Consider the following 6,410-nt stretch of genomic DNA (forward strand, 5'->3'; position numbering starts at 1 on the left):
TAGCCAAATCATGGCCTCAAGACTGAACAAGACCAATATTATGTAAGAGCCTTGGTGGAGCAGTGGGCTAATGCCTCCTTAAGTAACACCAGCTGCCTGCAATTAGTGCAGGTTCGCATCCCACCAGGCTCAAGGTTGACTCAGCCTTCCATCCTTCCGAGGTAGATAAAATGAGGACCCAGATTGTTGGGGGCAATTAAGCTGACTATAATAATACCGCTTGGGGTGTGTGTGAAAGCCCTAATAAGCAGGCATATACATAGAATGAAGGCTACTGCTAAGCTTGTAAGCCGCCCTGAGTCTTCGGAGAAGGGCGGGATATAAATGGAATTAAAATAAATAAAATAGGAAGTACATTTGGGTGAAGTTGAATGAAGAAATTCCACTTCATGTGCAAGATGTTGACAGAACAAACACTGATGGTCATGACTGTGCATACAATAGGTTGGTCTGGTGTTAGTCCAGAGGAGTATTTTTATTTATTTATTTATTTTAATTCCATTTATATCCCGCCCTTCTCCGAAGACTCAGGGCGGCTTACAAGCTTAGCAGTAGCCTTCATTCTATGTATATGCCTGCTTATTAGGGCTTTCACACACACCCCAAGTGGCATTATTACAAAGTCAGCTTATTGCCCCCAACAATCTGGGTCCTCATTTTACCTACTTCGGAAGGATGGAAGGCTGAGTCAACCTTGAGCCTGGTGGGATGCGAACCTGCACTGATTGCAGGCAGCTGGTGTTACTTAAGGAGGCATTAGCCCACTGCTCCACCAAGTCCCAGGAGTAGGGAGGAAAGCCGTCCCAGGAGGGTTATTTACTAACAAACATACTAGTATACCAGTTTCTCTACAACAAAAGGACTGACGAAGTTAAGAAATGCAATAACTGAATCCTTTGGTCAGCCATAATGATGTGATAGATCCGGATATAATGTGAATTTGCCATACTTTGGCATATATTTCTAGCTCTCCTTCCCAAACCATACAATGACAGAGCCTGAGATGGAGGAAAAAAAGAATGGATTTCTAAATAGGAAAACTAAACACATCTAACTGATCAAAGAGAGAATTAAGGAGAAAGTTCCTAACAGGACAATTAACCAGTAGAACAGCTTGCCTTCAGAAATCGTGGGTGCTCCATCACTGGAGGTTTTGAAGAAGAAACTGAACAGTCACTTGTCTGAGATGGTATATATTCTCCTGCTTGAGTGGGAGGCTGGACTAGAAGACCTCCAAGGTCCCTTCCAGCTCTATTCTATTCTACTGCAAACAGGACAATACTTCTGATTCAGCTATTATTCATTGAAACAGCAAGTGGTTGCACCTAATTGCCTTGATTGATATAAAACAAGAAGGGTCACACCAAGAGTATTTGGATGGGAGATCAAAGCCATTCCAGTTGTCAACCAGATTGGGAAATTGGGCAAATGCTCTGAAAGGAGGTTATGACAACTCATTTCCTTAATGTTGCTAGGAAATGAAGTTGTTATGGAGTCATCCGGAATCAAGATTAATTTATAGAGGTACTGTTAGTCTTCCAGCAGAATTGATTTAGGGAATGAGCATGCAGGAGTTATTTAGAACAGAAGGAAAAGAACTGTTATGCAGTGCATGGAGTAAAAACTGCAAAGTGTGAAAAAAATATATGCTTGATGAATGACTGGGAAAAATACACTTAAGACAATGATCAGTGCAGAAAAAGTAATGAAAAGAAGCTACTGCATTATTTGTAGAGAGAGAATATCATAATTACATAGAATGTAATTAGAAGAACCATTCCAAAGGAAGGAATGATTAAGGTTACGAGGTGCAAAGACGTGCAGAATGATATTGATAAAAATAAATTGTTTTGGGAGTGGGGGGTGGGGGAGAGGCTTAGTAGAGTGAATACAATTTAAAGACCTTAGGGAAGAAATGGCAAACAAGGCTGCTCTCCAAAAAGCAGCAAATAGACTGGCTCTTCATAATTCCTCTGGATAAGGAGAGGACTTGAAATTGTCCACAAGTGCTCAAGATAGCAGTCTCTTGTGGGTTTATAGCTCTAAGAGAAGGGAATAGCCATATTGTTCTAATCATGGTTGACACCTTTAAAAGGCTACTGGGTTGTAATCACTTTCAGAAATTGCTTGTTAATTGCTTTTCTGCTACTAGAAGGATTTGATTCTGACCAGTTTCCTTTGATCCTTAGCTAAAGAAGTTTTAACTAGAAGATAATTCAGGAAAGCTTTATGTAGGAATGTGCCAAGCAGATTTCTGTTCATAACGTAAACAGTGAGTGTGAGAAAGAAAACAATTGTATAATTGCTGATTTAGAGAAAGAGTATGATAAAATTAATGGGCATGAATTGTGGAATGATATGTGCAAACATGGACAGAAAGGTTGGCTGCTGATTGTGATAAAGGTATATGAGGGAAGGAAAGTGTGCATGAAAATAAAGCATGCATGAGAACATTTACCATAGCAAATAGCTCAACACAGAGTATGGCATGATTGCAATGTTCTTTCATTTGTTCAGGAATGCTTGTAGAGATATCTGAAGTGTGTGGGTTGTGGAAGTGAGTATGTGTGTACTTTGGTATGCCGATAACAATGCTCTTTGCTGAGAGCCCAAATGATTTGCAGGTACAAAGTTGGATGCAATTAGGAACATCTAACTGAAAATTAGTTTATGAAAGACCAAGGTCATTGAGTAGACAACTGCAAGTTTTACATAAACAAGTGAAAATTTAGAGCAAAGGGATACATTTGTGTATCTAGTTGGAATGTTTCCCAAGATGAGTTGATGAATCTAGAAATTTTTAAATGTTGGTAGAAAGATATTGCATGGCATATGGTTTGTTGTGAAGAATGTTTTCCTAAGAAGTAAAAATGACTACGCATAAAAGCATACTTCAGCCCACTTAATTCTATGGAAGTGAGAGCTGGATATACGGAGGAGGAGAAATGGAAGCTGGATGGAGTTGGGAAAAGTATTTAAGAAATATGTATAGTAAAACAAGAGAATGACATAATAGTGAATGTTGCTGCTATAAATAAGATGTAGCTGTTTCCTTTTCTTATGCAATGCCCCCTTTGCACTTTGTGTAATGTTGCTTACTTAAAAGGAAAATAAGAGTCATGGATATATATATATATATATATATATATATATATATATATATATATATATATATATATATATACACATATACACATATACACATATATATACACATATACACATATATATACACATATACACATATATATACACATATACACATATACATACACATATACACATATACATATATATACATATACATACACATACATATACATATACATATACATACACATATGTATATGTATATGTATATGTATATGAAAGAGTTAATTAGCAAGGTCCATTCAAAAAAGCCTTGACAAATACTTAAACATACATTTGCCTTGCCTTCCAGCTAATATAAGAGAGAAAGAACCCCGTGGCTCAGGAGGTTAAAACACTGCCTGATATACAATCAGCCCGGGTTCAAATCTCAGATAAAGGGTATGACTAACTGATGAGAACATAAAGAGTTCGAAATGATCATCTTAGCCTCCCAAATTCTTTATTAGCAATTTGAATAATTTGCACAAATAATGAGCTGTCATAAGTTGACTAGTTCCTGTGGATAAGCCCTGAGCCGGGCCAAAACAGGAATGAAAGAGTTAATTAGCAAGGTCCATTCAAAAAGCCTTGACAAATACTTAAACATACATTTGCCTTGCCTTCCAGCTAATATAAGAGAGAAGGAACCCGTGGCTCAGGAGGTTAAAACACTGCCTGATATATAATCAGCCCGGGTTCGAATCTCAGATAAAGGGTATGACTAACTGATGAGAACATAGAGTTCGAAATGATCATCTTAGCCTCCCAAATTCTTTATTAGCAATTTGAATAATTTGCACAAATAATGAGCTGTCATAAGTTGACTAGTTCCTGTGGATAAGCCCTGAGCCGGGCCAAAACAGGAATGAAAGTTAATTAGCAAGGTCCATTCAAAAAGCCTTGACAAATACTTAAACATACATTTGCCTTGCCTTCCAGCTAATATAAGAGAGAAGGAACCCGTGGCTCAGGAGGTTAAAACACTGCCTGATATATAATCAGCCCGGGTTCGAATCTCAGATAAAGGGTATGACTAACTGATGAGAACATAAAGAGTTCGAAATGATCATCTTAGCCTCCCAAATTCTTTATTAGCAATTTGAATAATTTGCACAAATAATGAGCTGTCATAAGTTGACTAGTTCCTGTGGATAAGCCCTGAGCCGGGCCAAAACAGCAATGAAAGAGTTAATTAGTAAGGTCCATTCAAAAAGCCTTGACAAATACTTAAACATACATTTGCCTTGCCTTCCAGCTAATATAAGAGAGAAGGAACCCGTGGCTCAGGAGGTTAAAACACTGCCTGATATATAATCAGCCCGGGTTCGAATCTCAGATAAAGGGTATGACTAACTGATGAGAACATAGAGTTCAAAATGATCATCTTAGCCTCCCAAATTCTTTATTAGCAATTTGAATAATTTGCACAAATAATGAGCTGTCATAAGTTGACTAGTTCCTGTGGATAAGCCCTGAGCCGGGCCAAAACAGGAATGAAAGAGTTAATTAGCAAGGTCCATTCAAAAAGCCTTGACAAATACTTAAACATACATTTGCCTTGCCTTCCAGCTAATATAAGAGAGAAGGAACCCGTGGCTCAGGAGGTTAAAACACTGCCTGATATATAATCAGCCCGGGTTCGAATCTCAGATAAAGGGTATGACTAACTGATGAGAACATAGAGTTCGAAATGATCATCTTAGCCTCCCAAATTCTTTATTAGCAATTTGAATAATTTGCACAAATAATGAGCTGTCATAAGTTGACTAGTTCCTGTGGATAAGCCCTGAGCCGGGCCAAAACAGGAATGAAAGTTAATTAGCAAGGTCCATTCAAAAAGCCTTGACAAATACTTAAACATACATTTGCCTTGCCTTCCAGCTAATATAAGAGAGAAGGAACCCGTGGCTCAGGAGGTTAAAACACTGCCTGATATATAATCAGCCCGGGTTCGAATCTCAGATAAAGGGTATGACTAACTGATGAGAACATAAAGAGTTCGAAATGATCATCTTAGCCTCCCAAATTCTTTATTAGCAATTTGAATAATTTGCATATATATATATATATATATATATATATCTTTGGTCATTCGGGTTTTTTCCCCACGTAGAAGGTGTAGGAGCAACGTTTCGACGGAATCCCATCCGTCATCCTCAGGCTGGTGGCTTCAGCTTCCTTCTTCTGGGAATGACCAAAGATCCACATACAAACACCCGCGAAAACCTCAGAAAACACTAATAAATCAGTTTTTGTAATTTGTAATTATACAAATAAGGTTCCTGATATTTTAAGAAAAACAATTCCAGGGCAAAAGCAAAAGTTCTAGTAGTGCCGGGGGAGATCTGAAGGCTCAATTTTTCTCCCTTCCTTACTGGCTTTGTCCACCCAATAGACTTACATAGGGGTTGGATCTACTTGAACATCAGACTATAAACTACATGTTGGCTTGTATGTATGTATGAGGCTAGAACAAGTTGGTTAATTTCTAGTTCAGCAGACTGTGGTTCAGCGTGTTATGCATATCTAGCCCACTCACCCTATTATATCTAGCTAGATGACTTTGCATGGGAGGCTTAAAGTGATGTAATGTCGCTTTGAGTCAAACTCTGGTGACTACATGGACATATCCAGGCTGGGGAGTGTTGCAATAACATAGAACTGAATTGCTCCAGCTGTCTGGGGATTTCATGCAACCTCATGAACTTACAGATCTCATTTGTAAGTACTAATCCGCTCTAACCAACTTATCACAGGTAGTCCTCACTTAATGACAGCAATGGGATTGGAATTTCTGTTGCTAGGTTGTGCAGTCATAAATGTCACACAGTTGTTAGATGTCATGCAACTGCTCTGCTTAGCAACAGAAATTCTGGTACTTCCATTTGCCATTAAGCAAATCACTGGATTGTTATGTGAAGATAACATGTGGTTGCCATTTGCAACCTTTTGTGGCTTCCCTATTGACTACTATGCTTATAGGAAGCCAGCAAAGATGGTTTTAAATGGCAATCGTGACCATGATGATACTACATCAGACATAAGTATGAGAGCTAATCATAATTCCCCTTCATTCAGCACTGCAGTCCCATTGTAAGTGAATGCTTGCTGAATGAGTAATCATTAAATAAGAGCCATTGGTATTTATTTTATTTACTTAAATTTATTGGCTGCTGAACTTTACTGGATTCTAAGCAATGCACGAAACTAAAAAAAGGTATAAAACAGTTAAAGGTATTAAATCAATAGGCAACTGGGACTAAAATGCTGATAATAAA

Source organism: Vipera ursinii (assembly GCF_947247035.1).
Source record: "Vipera ursinii genome assembly, chromosome: 2".
Taxonomy (NCBI): Eukaryota; Metazoa; Chordata; class Lepidosauria; order Squamata; family Viperidae; genus Vipera; species Vipera ursinii.